The following is a 15,502-nucleotide window of genomic DNA, read 5'->3' as shown; positions in this document are numbered from 1 at the left end:
CAATGAAGTCCAGCATGGCCAGAAGGGTGGAGCAGGATTAAATAGGCAAAAAGGTCATGTGACCAGCAAGATAGAAAAAACCTAACAGGAGAGTTCTAACACCTATGGCTTTGTGAATCCACCTTATCAGGTGTACTTACAAAACTTTAGAGAAATTGATGCATAAAGATAATACACAGAGAGGGTGCATTGGAAGAATATTTTATTCAGTGAAATAATAGTGCAGAGAGTATACGAATACAATGAACTCAGGGACAATGTGGTAATGTTACAGAAATAAAAAAAGTAATGTTTCTGAAGATTAACTGACCTCCTCTCTGTGTAGAGATGGGCTAGCTTAGCTGTTGGGCCACAAAATTCTGCCATCCCTGCTACTCTAGTAATTATACCTGTGACTGTTTTCCATGAAGGAGAAATATTAATATTACTTCAATAGAGTAAAACTCCTATACTAAGACAAATCCAATATACAAGAGTGGCACTGTTCCTGAAAAAAAATAAAGCTTTTTTTTCAATTGTGATCGACCTTTTTAAGTTTAAGATTGTACCAAATTAATTTTAATTTTAATGCTGGAGCTACATGGTGACTTTGGTTGTGCTACAGGTCATGCAACCAAAGATCCTTCTATGCTGGAGCTACGGTACATTGTGTTACAGTGGAACCTCTGTGCTGCGGTGCAAGGAGGGACCAGAGGGACGTGACTAAGTACCTACTCGGCCCGACCAAGGTCGCATGGCGGCTCAGTCGACTCCGTGAACCAGGGGGGGACCGAGCACGGGGACCAGGTGCCACTCTGGGACCGACCTTATATGAGAGCAGGTGACTCCCATGGGTCAGATGGCAGGAACAGACTGGTACAGCGGATAAGCAGGCTGATTCGGCTGATAGCCAGATGGGTGCTCCGGGTAGGCAGGCTGGCGGGCACAACGGGTAACTGGCGGGTGCTTCCAGGTAAGCAGGCTGGGGGGAACGGCAGGTAACAGACAGGTGCTTCCAGGTAAGCAGGCTGGCGGGCACGTCAGGTAACTGGCAGGTGCTTCCAGGTAAGCAGGCAGGCAGAGCCCATAGACAGACTGGCGAACTGGAATGTATACAGACTGTTGGGCTGGATTGTAGTCAGACTGGCGGGCTGGACTGAAGAACAGACTGGCGGACAGGACTGACAGGCTGCAGGACCTGAGGGCTGAAGCAACAGTAAGAACACAGAGCAACAACCTTGCAAGGGCACCTCCATATTGGAGGAGGTGCTTTAAATGGTGATCTGGTTAAGTGTTAGAACCCTCCTGTTAGTTTTAGCTATCTTGTGTTTTGCGGTCACGTGACCAGCTGCCTATATATTCCAGCTCCGCCCTTCTGGCTTTGCTGGTCTTCAGTGTTGTTTTGACTGTCTCTCTAGCCAGGTGCTTCGGTGCCTATCTCTGTCAGTTCTTGGTCCTCTGGACCTTTAGTACTTTTTGTCAGTTTGTCCTTTTTGCTCTGCAACAACTTCTGTTTAGGAGGTGTCCCATTTTTGTCCCCTTCCTTAGTTCTTTTAGGGACCATTCCCTTTATTCTATAGGTCACTGTTCAGACTAGCCGAGGACGAAGGCGGGTCTGTTCACAAGGAACAGGCAGCCCGCTACATCATAGGGATTCAGCTTAGTCTTACTGTAGGGACAGCTTTCCCTTATCTTTCCTTAGTTTATGTTGCAGATCATAACAGTAAGTCCAGCCCAAAAAAAAAACTAAAAGGAAAGAAAATTCGGGGATCAGTATGGTTTCCGTCCTGGATTTGACTCAACGCCTGCAGGGATTGTCTCTGGAGGTGGCCGAGCTTCAGCAACACGTGAATAGCTTTCCTGGAGCGCATTTTGTTGAACCCAAGGTAGGACTGCCTGATGTTTCTTATGGTAAACAGCAAGATTTTTTTTCCTTTAAAAATGCTTGTTTGTTATATTTTCGTTTGAGATGAATCACAGCGCATTGGTTTTATTATGTCGCTTTTGCGCAAAGAACCACAGGGTTGGGCCTTTTCTCTCCAGCCTAATGATCGGTGTTTAAGTTCTGTTGAAGAATTTTTTGCTGCAATGGGGCTATTATATGACGATCCTGATCGAATCTCATCTGCTGAATCAGAACTTAGACGTTTGAATCAGAGGTCAGATGATGTTGAAAATTATTGCACACACTTCAGGAGATGGGCCTCAGAAGTTAAATGGAATGATTCTGCGCTGAAATGTTTATTTCCTGCTGGTCTGAGTGAAAGGGTTAAGGATTTGCTAATTGCATTCCCTGCACCTGAGACTCTGCAGGAAGCTATGCAGTTAGCTGTTTGTGTGGACAGGAGACTGAGGTCCAAGGTTAATGATGTAAAGACTCCTGTAACTTCAGGTCCTAGTTCCCAGAAAATCTGCTCTGACAGCGGAGAACCAATGGAGGTTGGGGCGATGTCACTCCGCTCTCAGGAAAGAGATCGGAGATTTGCCGAAGGTTTGTGTCTTTATTGTGGTAAAGATGACCATTTGATTTAGTATTGTGAGCGTCGCTTAAGTAAAGAAAAAAAAAAGGTCAGTTACGCCCGTATAGCTTGTTTACTCTCTGCAGGAGTATTTCTTTCAGGGAGTACTACTCTGCAGCAAGATTTGATTGAATTTCAGGTATTTGTGGATTGTGGTTCAACACTTAATGTGATTAATAAAGGGATTTTTGAAAAAAATTAAATTGAAATCCAAGCCTTTGTCATCACCTATTTCTGTGTTTGCAATTGATAACACTCCTTTGAAATGTATTACTCACAAGACTGCTGCATTTCCTCTCACTATCAATGGAGTTCACCAAGAAATTTTGGACTTGGTTGTTTTGGATAATTTGCCCTCTCCAGTTGTTCTAGGATTGCCTTGGTTAAAACTGCAAAATCCTTTACTGGACACGTCTACTTATGTGATTAAGTCGAATAAATCAAAATGTCATCCAAATACACAACCACATTTTTGCCGATCAAAGGTCTCAGGATGTAATTAATAAGATTCTGAAAAAATGCTGGTGCATTGGTAAGGCCAAAAGGCATAACCAGATTCTCAAAATGACCCACAGGAGTGTTAAAAGCAGTCTTCCATTCATCACCCTCCTTCATGTGCAACAAATTGTATGCCCCCCGGAGATCAATTTTAGAGAACCACTTGGCCCCCACTAACTGGTTAAACAAATCAGGAATCAATGGCAGTGGGTAGGGATTACGTACGGTAATTTTATTAATCTCGCGAAAGTCCAGACAAGGACGTAAACCGCCGTCCTTTTTTTTTTACAAAAAAAAATCCAACAGCCACAGGTGACTTAGAGGGTCTGATATGACCGGCGGCCAAGCTCGTCTGTATGTATTCCTTCAAAGCCTTTCTCTCAGGAATAGTAAGATTAAATAAACGACTTTTAGGAAGAGTCACTCCAGGGACAAATTCAATGGTACAATCAAAGTCTCTATGGGGAGGCAAAATTTGCGACTCCTCCTCAGAAAAAACTTTCCAAAAATCCTGAATAGGTACAGGTAATTCCCCTTTATCCACAGCAGCAATGCGCCCGTTACAACACTTCTCATAACACTTAGGGCTCCAGGACTTAATTTCATTGGTAGACCAATCCAGTGCAGGATTGTGCAATTTTAACCAGGGTAACCCCAATATTACTGGAGAGGGCAAATTATTTAATACTACCAAATCCAAATTTTCTTGGTGAATACCATTAATAGTGAGGGGAAATTCATAAACCTTGTGAGTAGTGTTGAGCCACCCCCGTAGTGTTCGGGTTCGGTTCGGTTCGTCGAACACCGGGATGTTCGAGGAACTGTTCGTCGAACTGTTCGTCGAACACCTTAGAACACCGTCGAACACCGTTAAAACCAATGGCAGGCAAACAAAAACACATAGAAACACATAGAAAACACCTGCAAAGGTGTCCAAAAGCTGACAAACTGCTCAGAAGACACTCTCTTTAAAAAAGCCGGCCGGCAAATTCAGCAGCGGCATACACCGGTACCCGACAATTTAGACAAGAAGGAATAGAGCATCACACATAGATTAGATAGATAGAAACATGTCAGTCACACATATAAGAAGCACAGTGACAGTGTTGGTTACTGCACTTGTCATTTAGTGTAAAGGATTTATTAAAAAAAATATTAGTGTTTTCATGCACCGTCTCTTTAAAAAAGCCGGCCGGCAATTCAGCATCTGTACCCGACAATTTAGAACAGAAAGAATAGAGCTTCACACATAGATTAGATAGATAGAAACATGTCAGTCACATATATAATAAGTACAGTGATAGTGTTGCTTACTGTACTTGTCATTTAGTGTAAAGGATTTATTTAAAAAAATAATAGTGTTTTCATGCACTGTCTCTTTAAAAAAGCCGGCCGGCAATTCAGCAGCGGTACCCGACAATTTAGAACAGAAAGATAGAGCATCACACATAGATTAGATAGATAGAAACATGTCAGTCACATATATATGAAGTACAGTGATAGTGTTGGTTACTGTACTTGTCATTTAGTATTAAAATAAAGGATTTATTATTAAAAAAATTGGCGTGGGGTTCCCCTTAATTTTAGGCTCTAGCGGAGGTTAAGCAGACGGCTGGGGCAGATGTTTGAAGCCTGGGAAGGGGGTAATTCCCACGGAGCTTCCCAGGCTACTAATATCAGCCCCCAGCTGAATACATAGCCTTTACTAGCTATTAAAATGGGGGACCCCCCAAAAAAAATGACGTGGGGTCCCCCCTAATTTAATAGCTAGCAAAGGCTAGGCAGACAGCTGGGGGCTGATATTAATAGCCCAGGAAGGGAGCCATGAATATTGGCCCCCTCCCAGGCTAGAAACACCAGCCGTCAGCCGCCCCAGAAATGGCGCATTCATAGGATGCGCCAATTCTGGCACTTAGCCTCGCTCTTCCACGCTGCCCTGGTGCGGTGGCAGGGGGTAATAGGGTTGGGGTTGATGTCAGCTTATAATGCCAGCTGACATCAAGCCCAGGTTAGTAATGGAGAGGCGTCTATAAGACACCCCCATTACTAACCCCATAGTCAAAGTTAAAAAAAACACAAACACCCAGAATAAAGTCCTTTAATTGAAATAAAGACACAATCCTTTATTGTTCTAAATTAAACCATACTTACCATCACGCCCATTCCAGCTGAAGCCAACGATCTCCTGCAATAAAAGAAAAATAATAAAGCAACCTCATCCTTACCTTTCCATGGTTCCCACGACAGCTTCAGCTCTGCTACATCGAGATGACAGGCTGGACCGCAGCAGAACGCTGCCATCCAGCCTGTCATCCCGCAGACACTGAGAAGCGCAGGCTTGCTTGCGCTGCTCAGCGTCTCTCTGTGACGACATCCAGATGAGCCGAGTTCATGTCCAATGAACTCGGCTCACCTCATGCACGTCACTGACAGCGTGGGAAAATTCTCACGCTGAAGCGCTGATTGCAGGAGAATTTTCCCACGCTGTCAGTGACGTGCAGGAGGTGAGCTGAGTTCATTGGACATGAGCTCACCTCATGCACATCACTGACAGCGTGGGAGAATTCTCCTGCACTCAGCACTTCAGCGTGAGAATTTTCCCACGCTGTCAGTGACGTGCATGAGGTGAGCCGAGTTCATTGGACATGACCTCGGCTCATCTTTATGCTGTCACAGCCAGACACTGAGGAGCGCAAGCATGCCTGCGCTTCTCAGTGTCTGCGGGATGACAGACTGGATGGCAGCGTTCTGCTGCGGTCCAGCCAGTCATCTCGATGTAGCAGAGCTGAAGCTGTCGTGGGAACCATGGAAAGGTAAGGATGAGGTTGGTTTATTATTTTTCTTTTATTGCAGGAGATCGTTGGCCTCAGCTGGAATGGGTGTGATGGTAAGTATGGTTTAATTTAGAACAATAAAGAATTGTGTCTTTATTTCAATTAAAGGACTTTATTCTGGGTGTTGTGTTTTTTTTAAATACTTTACTAGAAATTCATGGCGGTCATGTCTAATACTGGCGTGACCCCATGAATTTTGGGCTTGGGGCCAGCTGATAATACCAAGCTGGCCCTAACCCCTTTATTACCCAGTGAGCCACCGCACCAGGGCCCTGGATGAGTTGGGTACAGCGCCAGAAGATGGCGCTTCTATGAACGCGCCATTTTCCGGGGTGGCTGCGGACTGCAATTTGTAGCGGGGGGGGGCCCAGAAAGCTTGGGCCTCCCTGCGCTGCAGATTCCAGCCCCCAGCTGCCTAGTTGTACCTGGCTGGACACAAAAATAGGGCGAAGCCCCACGTACTTTTTTTTTAATTATTTCATGAAATTCATGAAATAATTAAGAAAAAAAGGCCTTCCCTATATTGTTGTGTCCGGCCAGGTACAAATAGGCAGCTGGTGGTTGGGGGCAGCCCGTTCCTGCCTGCTGTACCTGGCTGGACACAAATATAGTGCGAAGCCCCACTTCAATTTTTTTTAATTATTTCATGAAATTCATGAAATAATTAAGAAAAAAAGGGCTTCCCTATATTGTTGTGTCCGGCCAGGTACAAATAGGCAGCTGGTGGATGGGGGCAGCCCGTTCCTGCCTGCTGTACCTGGCTGGACACAAATATAGTGCGAAGCCCCACTTCAATTTTTTTAAATTATTTCAGGAAATTCATGAAATAATTAAAAAAAAATTGACGTGGGGCTTCGCACTATATTTGTGTCCAGCCAGGTACAGCAGGCAGGAACGGGCTGCCCCCAACCACCAGCTGCCTATTTGTACCTGGCCGGACACAACAATATAGGGAAGCCCTTTTTTTCTTAATTATTTCATGAAATAATTTAAAGAAAATTGACGTGGGGCTTCGCCCTGTTTTTGTGTCCAGCCAGGTACAACTAGGCAGCTGGGGGCTGGAATCCGCAGCGCAGGGAGGCCCAAGCTTTCTGGGCCACCCCCGCTGCAAATTGCAGTCCGCAGCCACCCCGGAAAATGGCGCGTTCATAGAAGTGCCATCTTCTGGCGCTGTACCCAACTCATCCAGGGCCCTGATGCGGTGGCTCACTGGGTAATAAAGGGGTTAGGGCCAGCTTGGCATTATCAGCTGGCCCTAAGCCCGAAATTCATGGGGTCACGCCAATATTAGACATGACCACCATGAATTTCTAGTAAAGTATTTAAAAAAAACACAACACCCAGAAAAAAGTCCTTTAATTGAAATAAACACACAATTCTTTATTGTTCTAAATTAAACCATACTTACCATCACGCCCATTCCAGCTGAAGCCAACGATCTCCTGAAATAAAAGAAAAATAATAAAGCAACATCATCCTTACCTTTCCATGGTTCCCATGACAGCTTCAGCTCTGCTACATCGAGATGACAGGCTGGACCGCAGCAGAACGCTGCCATCCAGCCTGTCATCCCGCAGACACTGAGAAGCGCAGGCTTGCTTGCGCTCCACAGTGTCTCTCTGTGAGGGCATCCAGATGAGCCGAGTTAATGTCCAATGAACTCGGCTCACCTCATGCACGTCACTGACAGCGTGGGAAAATTCTCCTGCACTCAGCGCTTCAGCGTGGGAGAATTCTCACACTGAAGCGCTGAGTGCAGGAGAATTCTCCCACGCTGTCAGTGACGTGCAGGAGGTGAGCTGAGTTCATTGGACATGAGCTCACCTTATGCACGTCACTGACAGCGTGGGAAAATTCTCCTGCACTCACCGCTTCAGCGTGAGAATTTTCCCACGCTGTCAGTGACGTGCATGAGGTGAGCCGAGTTCATTGGACATGAACTCGGCTCATCTGGATGTCGTCACAGAGAGACGCTGAGCAGCGCAAGCAAGCCTGCGCTTCTCAGTGTCTGCGGGATGAGAGGCTGGATGGCAGCGTTCTGCTGCGGTCCAGCCTGTCATCTCGATGTAGCAGAGCTGAAGCTGTCGTGGGAACCATGGAAAGGTAAGGATGAGGTTGCTTTATTATTTTTCTTTTATTGCAGGAGATCGTTGGCTTCAGCTGGAATGGGCGTGACGGTAAGTATGGTTTAATTTAGAACAATAAAGGATTGTGTCTTTATTTCAATTAAAGGACTTTATTCTGGGTGTTTGTGTTTTTTTTAACTTTGACTATGGGGTTAGTAATGGGGGTGTCTTATAGACGCCTCTCCATTACTAACCTGGGCTTGATGTCAGCTGGCATTATAAGCTGACATCAACCCCAACCCTATTACCCCCTGCCACCGCACCAGGGCAGCGTGGAAGAGCGAGGCTAAGTGCCAGAATTGGCGCATCCTGTGAATGCGCCATTTCTGGGGCGGCTGACGGCTGGTGTTTCTAGCCTGGGAGGGGGCCAATATTCATGGCACCCTTCCTGGGCTATTAATATCAGCCCCCAGCTGTCTGCCTAGCCTTTGCTAGCTATTAAATTAGGGGGGACCCCACGTCATTTTTTTTGGGGGGTCCCCCATTTTAATAGCTAGTAAAGGCTATGTATTCAGCTGGGGGCTGATATTAGTAGCCTGGGAAGCTCCGTGGGTATTACCCCCTTCCCAGGCTTCAAACATCTGCCCCAGCCGTCTGCTTAACCTCCGCTAGAGCCTAAAATTAAGGGGAACCCACGCCAATTTTTTTAATAATAAATCCTTTATTTTAATACTAAATGACAAGTACAGTAACCAACACTATCACTGTACTTCATATATATGTGACTGACATGTTTCTATCTATCTAATCTATGTGTGAAGCTCTATTCTGTCTGTTATAAATTGTTGGGTACCGCTGCTGAATTGCCGGCCGGCTTTTTTAAAGAGACGGTGCATGAAAACACTATTATTTTTTTTGATAAATCCTTTACGCTAAATGACAAGTACAGTAAGCAGCACTGTCACTGTACTTCATATATATGTGACTGACATGTTTCTATCTATCTAATCTATGTGTGATTCTCTATTCTTTCTATTCTAAATTGTCGGGTACCGCTGCTGAATTGCCGGCCGGCTTTTTTAAAGAGACGGTGCATGAAAACACTATTATTTTTTTTGATAAATCCTTTACGCTAAATGACAAGTACAGTAAGCAGCACTTTCACTGTACTTCGTATATATGTGGCTGACATGTTTATATCTATCTAATCTATGTGTGAAGCTCTATTCTTTCGGTTCTAAATTGTCGGGTACAGGTGTATGCCGCTGCTGAATTGCCGGCTTTTCATGTTTCACTGTTGGCACTGTTCCCATCGATTTGGGCAATCACTGTAATGCCACAACCACCATGGCTGTGGCATTACAGTGAGTGGCAGACAATCCCTGCATGATTGGTGCTCTAAATAGCGCCAGACATGCAGGACACGCTTTTGGTGCACGAACAGTTATCGAACATAACGTCGAACAGCCGAATTTTTTGCAAATCGTTCGGGTTCGTCGAACAACTCGAACACCGCCCAAAACAGCTCGAATTTGAGATTGGCGAACAGTTCTAGTCGAACACCGCTCATCTCTACTTGTGAGTAACACATTTCAAGGGAGAGCCATCGACAGAAACCACGGCAATAGGGGATGACAAAGGTTTGGGTTTTAATTTAAGTGTTTCCAAGAATCCCCCATCAATCACATTCAGAGTAGAACCACAATCCACAAATACCCGAAATTCAATTAATTCTTCCTGAGCTGCAGTAGTAGCAGAAAGAAATCCCCCCTTAGTATTTAAACAGGCTATACGGGCGTAACTGACCTTTTTTTTTTCTTTGTTCATATGAAGCACACAGTTCTTAATGAAATGGTCAGATTTTCTGCAATAAAAGCACAAACCTTCAGAAAACCTGCGGTCTTTTTCCTGAGAGCGGGGTGACATCTCCCCAATCTCCATCGGCTCTCCAATGTCAGTACAGACCCTCTCAAGACTAGGAGCTGACATGGCAGAGGATTTACTCTCATTAACCCTTGCACGCAGTCTCCTGTCCACCCGTATAGCTAATTTCATTGCCTCCTGCAAGTTACCAGGTGTAGGATAAGCAATCAGCAGATCCTTAACCCTTTCACCTAGCCCCGCAAGAAACAAACTTTTCAGAGCTGAATCATTCCACCCCACCTGAGCAGACCACCGACGGAAGTGAGTACAATATTTTTCCACATTACCTGATCCCTGCCTCAAATGTCTTAATTCAGTCTCAGCTGATGAGACACAATCAGGATCATCATACAACAACCCCAAAGCAGAAAAAAAACTATCCACTGATCTAAAGCATGGATCACTAGGTTGGAGAGAAAAGGCCCATCCCTGAGGTTCTTTGCGCAAAAGTGACATTATGAACCCTATGCGCTGTGATTCATCACCAGAGGATCTGGGTCTCAAACGAAAATACAATAAACAAGCATTTTTAAAGGAAAAAAAATCTTGTTCACCAAAAAATAAATCAGGCAATCGTACGTTTGGCTCCACAAAATGCGCTCCAGAACAGCTACTCACGTGTTGTTGGAGCTCGGCCACCTCCAGAGAGAGTCCCTGCAGGCGTTGAGCCAAATCCTGAACCGACACCATGATGTAAACTGGAGGTTAGAGATGAGCGTTGTTCTACTCGAACTGTTCGCCAATCTCAAATTCGAGCTGTTTTGGGCGGTGTTCGAGCCGTTCGGCGAACACGAACAATTTGAGAAAAATTCGGCTGTTCGAGGTTATGTTCGATAACTGTTCGTGCACCAAAATCATAACTGGATTTTTTCTCAGTAATGATGAAAATTAATGTTAATACGCAGTTTGAGTGTACAGCGGGGTGGGGGGAGGGGCAGGGGATGGATCTCTGCAGGAACAATGAAGATCTCCATTTTTTTTTCTCTTTCCCGCATTTGCAGTGGGGAGGTGCAATCTGTCAGCCTATCAGCAGCGCACACACGGAGCGAAGTGCTTTTTTTTCACACAAGCAAGGGCATGTGTCATTGGCAGTGTATGTCACATGTCCTTGCCCTATAAGACCAAGCCATTTTCCCCGTCGCCACCATTTTCTCGCTGCTGCAGCTGCGTGTTAGACGGCACCGCTGTTGCTGTGTGCGCTATACCTTGTTAATTTCAAGCCAATTTTCGCACAAATATACAGATAGCTTGGGAGTAGGGAATAGTTGTGATTGCAGTCCTTTTAAGGACTAGGTTACAGCATTTCCTACGACTTTTATCAGGGAGGTCTGTGCTCTTAAATAGATAGGTTGTGGGAGTAAAGACTAATTGTAATTGGAGTCCTTTTCAGGACTAGGTTACATCAGTTCCTATCAGTTTTTGCCAGGCAGGTCTGTGCCAGTGCTGTGCAAGTTTTTTTCACAGCATTTGGCTGAATCTAGCAAAGCTAATCCTTTTTGGCCTATTGCAGAGTGTGTTAGTCAGTGGAGTAGCCTATCTGTGTTGCAAGATATACCACCTGTCTATAGAATACCAATTTTTTTACTGCACCTAGTGAAGTAAAATCTTTTGGGCATAGCATCATTCTATTAGTCCATCTATACTGACCTCCATCAGGTTGCAAATTAAAACTAATTTTTATCTGCATCTACAGTACCTCTGAAAAAATATTTGGGCTTCTACCTGTGTGTGGGACTTGTTGTATTAGTCCATCTATACTGACCTCCATCAGGTTGCAAACTGAATATATTTTTATCCTGCATCTACCTCTGAAAAAATATTGGGCTTCTAGCTGTGTGTGGGTCTTGTTCTATTAATCCATCTATACTGACCTCCATCAGGTTGCAAACTGAATATATTTTTTTCTGCATCTACCTCTGAAAAAATATTGGGCTTCTAGCTGTGTGTGGGTCTTGTTCTATTAATCCATCTATACTGACCTTCATCAGGTTGCAAACTGAATATAATTTTTTTCTGCATCTAGCTCTGAAAAAATATTTGGCCTTCTAGTAGTGTGTCGGACTTTCTCTATTAGTCCATCTATACTGACCTCCATCAGGTTGCAAATTAAAACTAATTTTTATCTGCATCTACAGTACCTCTGAAAAAATATTTGGGCTTCTAGCTGTGTGTGGGTCTTGTTCTATTAATACATCTATACTGACCTCCATCAGGTTGCAAATTCAAAATAATTTTTTTCTGCATCTAACCCAGCCAATAGTTTTGGCCTAATACCACAGTTTGGCCACTCAGCTCTGCTCGGTTACCATCCATTGTTTTTTTGTGCAAACAACTCCAGAGTTGTGAATTAGTTAACCACCAAAATGAGTGGAAAAAGGCCTGCTGCTGGTGGAAAGGGGAATAGGCATGTTGGGAAGGGGAAAAAAGGTTGTGTCCGTGGGGTAGGTGTTAAAGCAACAGTAACATCTGCAGAAGAAAGACCATCTTCCAGCCAAACTAAAATGTCTACTTCTTTTAGCGGACAATGTGATAAGATCCCTTTCTTACGGCCACGCCAATCGCTACAAATTCCAGATGAGGCACAAAAACAGCAGGTGCTTCAACGGATATCAAGTGCTCCTTTAAGTGGGCTCTCCTCCACATCAACTTCAACATCACAAATACTCCAGTCCTCAAAGGTGTCACCCAAATCGCACTTGCTTCCTCACAGCTCCCAAATCTCCAGCTGCCCGTCTGAGTATGAGGTAGAACAGATGGTTGAGTCTGCAGAGCTGTTTACTCATACTATAGCCTGGGAATCAGAGGTCGACTCCAGCGCTTCTGTGAATCCAGACGAGGAAATGATCTGCACTGATGCCCAGAATCTTTATGAGTCGGATCCAGGACCAGACGCAGAAGGTTCTGACCATAATGTAGACCCTCATTCCCAAACTGTAACTCCTGTTGGTGGAGACAATGAGGAAGACGATGATAAGACTCAAATACCTGATTGGAGCGACAACTTTAGTTTTTTGTCAGGGCAGGAACAGGTTGGCTCTGAGGACGACGGGTGTGATAACGCACAGGGTGATGATGATGAGGTTGGAGATCCCACTTACTGTCAACCCACAGTCAGCCAAGAGATGAGGTCAGCAGAGGAGGTGGAGGAAGATGCTAGTGACGACGAGGTCAGGTTGCGCCTTCCTGGACAGAGACGTAGTACTGGAAGCACGTCAACAACTGCATCCTCAAACACAACTCTGCCTCTCACCACAAGTCGTGGTGGCTCTTCAGGTCGCATGGGTGCTAAGCCTTGCATAGCCTGGGCATTTTTTCAGATCGATAAAGATGACCCAACTCGTGTTATCTGTAACATTTGTCAGCAAAAGCTAAGTAGAGGCCAAAAAATACATAGTTTGAGTACTTCATGCATGACCGGCACATGGACATGAAGCATAAGTTGCAGTGGGAAGCTCAGTGTGCTACAATGCGGCCTAGCCGGCCGGGCCAACCACCGTCTGCCATATCTTGTGCATCCGCGGCCTCTTCATCCTCTGTGACTGGGGGGACAGCAGTCACACCTGTTTTGGGGCGCAGACCTGCCACCTCTTTACCCGCAACAGCCAGCGTGATTGGCAGGTCATCATTTTCTTTGGAGGTGGTAACACCAGCTGGTGTTGAGCGCTGTCCGACATCGATAGCACCACCTTTGGATCAAGGCAACCTAACATGTCCGCCTGCATCTTCCTCACAGACCGGCAGTTTGCCGGGGACACCCTTATCAACCCCGTCTAAGCACAATAGCCAGCCCTCGGTCCCTCAGATGTGGACAAGTAAAAGACCATTTCCTCCTAGCCATGAGAAAGCTAAGAGGTTGAATTTCACCATCTGCAAGCTCTTGGCTACAGAAATGCTGCTTTCCGCCTGGTGGACACAGCGGATTTTCGAGACCTTATATCCGTCGCAGTGCCCCAGTACCAGATGCCCAGTCGGCACTACTTCTCAAAGAAAGGTGTGCCTGCGCTCCACCAGCATGTCGCACATAACATCACCGCTTCTTTGAGAAACTCTGTGTGTGACAGGGTGCATTTCACCACAGACACTTGGACGAGTAGGCATGGACAGGGGCGTTACATGTCGCTGACTGGGCACTGGGTAACTATGGTGACAGCAGGACAAGGGGCTGCTGTCCAAGTCTTGCCGTCCCCACGAGTTGTGCGTCAATCCTCTTTATGTCAAAGTTCCTCCACTGCTTCTGCCTCCTCAACCTCCTCTCGGTCTTCCACCTGCACCCAAAGCCTGTCTGGTCATGCCACAAGCTTTCTAACTGCGCAGAAGGGATCCTGCACACCTCCTTACTATGCTGGCAGTAGGGCTCAACGTCATCAGGCGGTTTTTACATTGAAATGTCTGGGAAATGTGAGTCACACAGCTGAGGAGTTGTGGTCAGCTCTGGAGAACCAATTTCATGAATGGTTGTCTCCACTGGACCTGAAACCAGGGAAGGCCGTGTGCGACAATGCTGCAAACCTGGGTGCGGCCCTTCGCCGGGGCAATGTCACACACGTGCCTTGTATGGCTCACGTGTTGAACCTGGTTGTCCAGCAATTTTTAGCCCACTATCCCAGACTAGATGGCCTTCTGCAGAGGGCACGGTCGCTGTGTGCTCACTTCCGCCGTTCGCATCCCGCAGCTCAGCGACTTACATCTCTACAGAAGTCGTTGGGCCTGTCACTTCACCGGCTAAAATGCGATGTGCCTACCCGGTGGAATTCAACTCTGCACATGTTGCAGCGACTGTGGCAGCACCGCCAAGCCCTGGTGCAATACGTTCTGACGTATAGCCTGGGCCAACGAGATTCAGAGGTGGGGCAAATCACGCTGGAGGAGTGGTCTCAGATCAGGGACCTATGCACCCTTCTGCACAGTTTTGAAATGGCGACGAAGATGTTTAGTGCTGACGATGCCATTATCAGCATGACTATTCCGGTGATTTACATGCTGGAGCACATGTTAAACAGAATTCGGAGTCAGGTGGTGGCACAAGAGGAGGTGGAGGAAGTAGAGGAGGAGGAGTTGTATGCGGAAGGGCTAACATCTGCAAGGTCCAGACGGTCGGCAGCACCAAGGCGGCAGGCATGTGAGGGTGGGGGAGATGGTTTTACCAGGGCGCATGGTAGCAGCCAAACTAGTGAGGAAGGTGCAGGAGCCCAGGAAGAAGTGGAGGACGAACTGATGGAAGACTCATCAGATGAGGGAGACCTTGATCACATTTCTGTTGTGCGAGGTTGGGGGGAGAGGACAGAGGAAGGAAGCATGATTGTTGCCTCGCCACCAACACAACAGGGACTTGGTGCTCCTGGATGCGCAACACACATGAGTGCCTTCTTGCTGCACTACCTGCAACATGACCCTCGAATTGTGAGAATTAGAAATAATCCTGACTACTGGGTTGCCACACTGTTAGATCCCCGGTACAAAAGTAAATTTGCAGAAATTATTCCTGCCATAGAAAGGGATGCACGCATGCAGGAGTATCAGCAGAGACTGTTGCAGAATCTTACATGTGCTTTTCCACAAAATACCAGTGGTGCACGTAGTGAATCTCACAGTTAAAACTTGCCAACCGTGGGACCGTCAAGTGTTCAGCACTCAAACCGTAACAGAACCACAGTATCTGCTGGTAACATCAATTTTGCGGAAT

The sequence above is a fragment of the Phyllobates terribilis genome, unplaced genomic scaffold (genome assembly GCF_046119375.1).
Source record: "Phyllobates terribilis strain yellow unplaced genomic scaffold, ASM4611937v1 Scaffold_11__3_contigs__length_659146591, whole genome shotgun sequence".
Classification (NCBI taxonomy): domain Eukaryota; kingdom Metazoa; phylum Chordata; class Amphibia; order Anura; family Dendrobatidae; genus Phyllobates; species Phyllobates terribilis.
Note: the sequence above shows the minus strand (reverse complement) of the source record.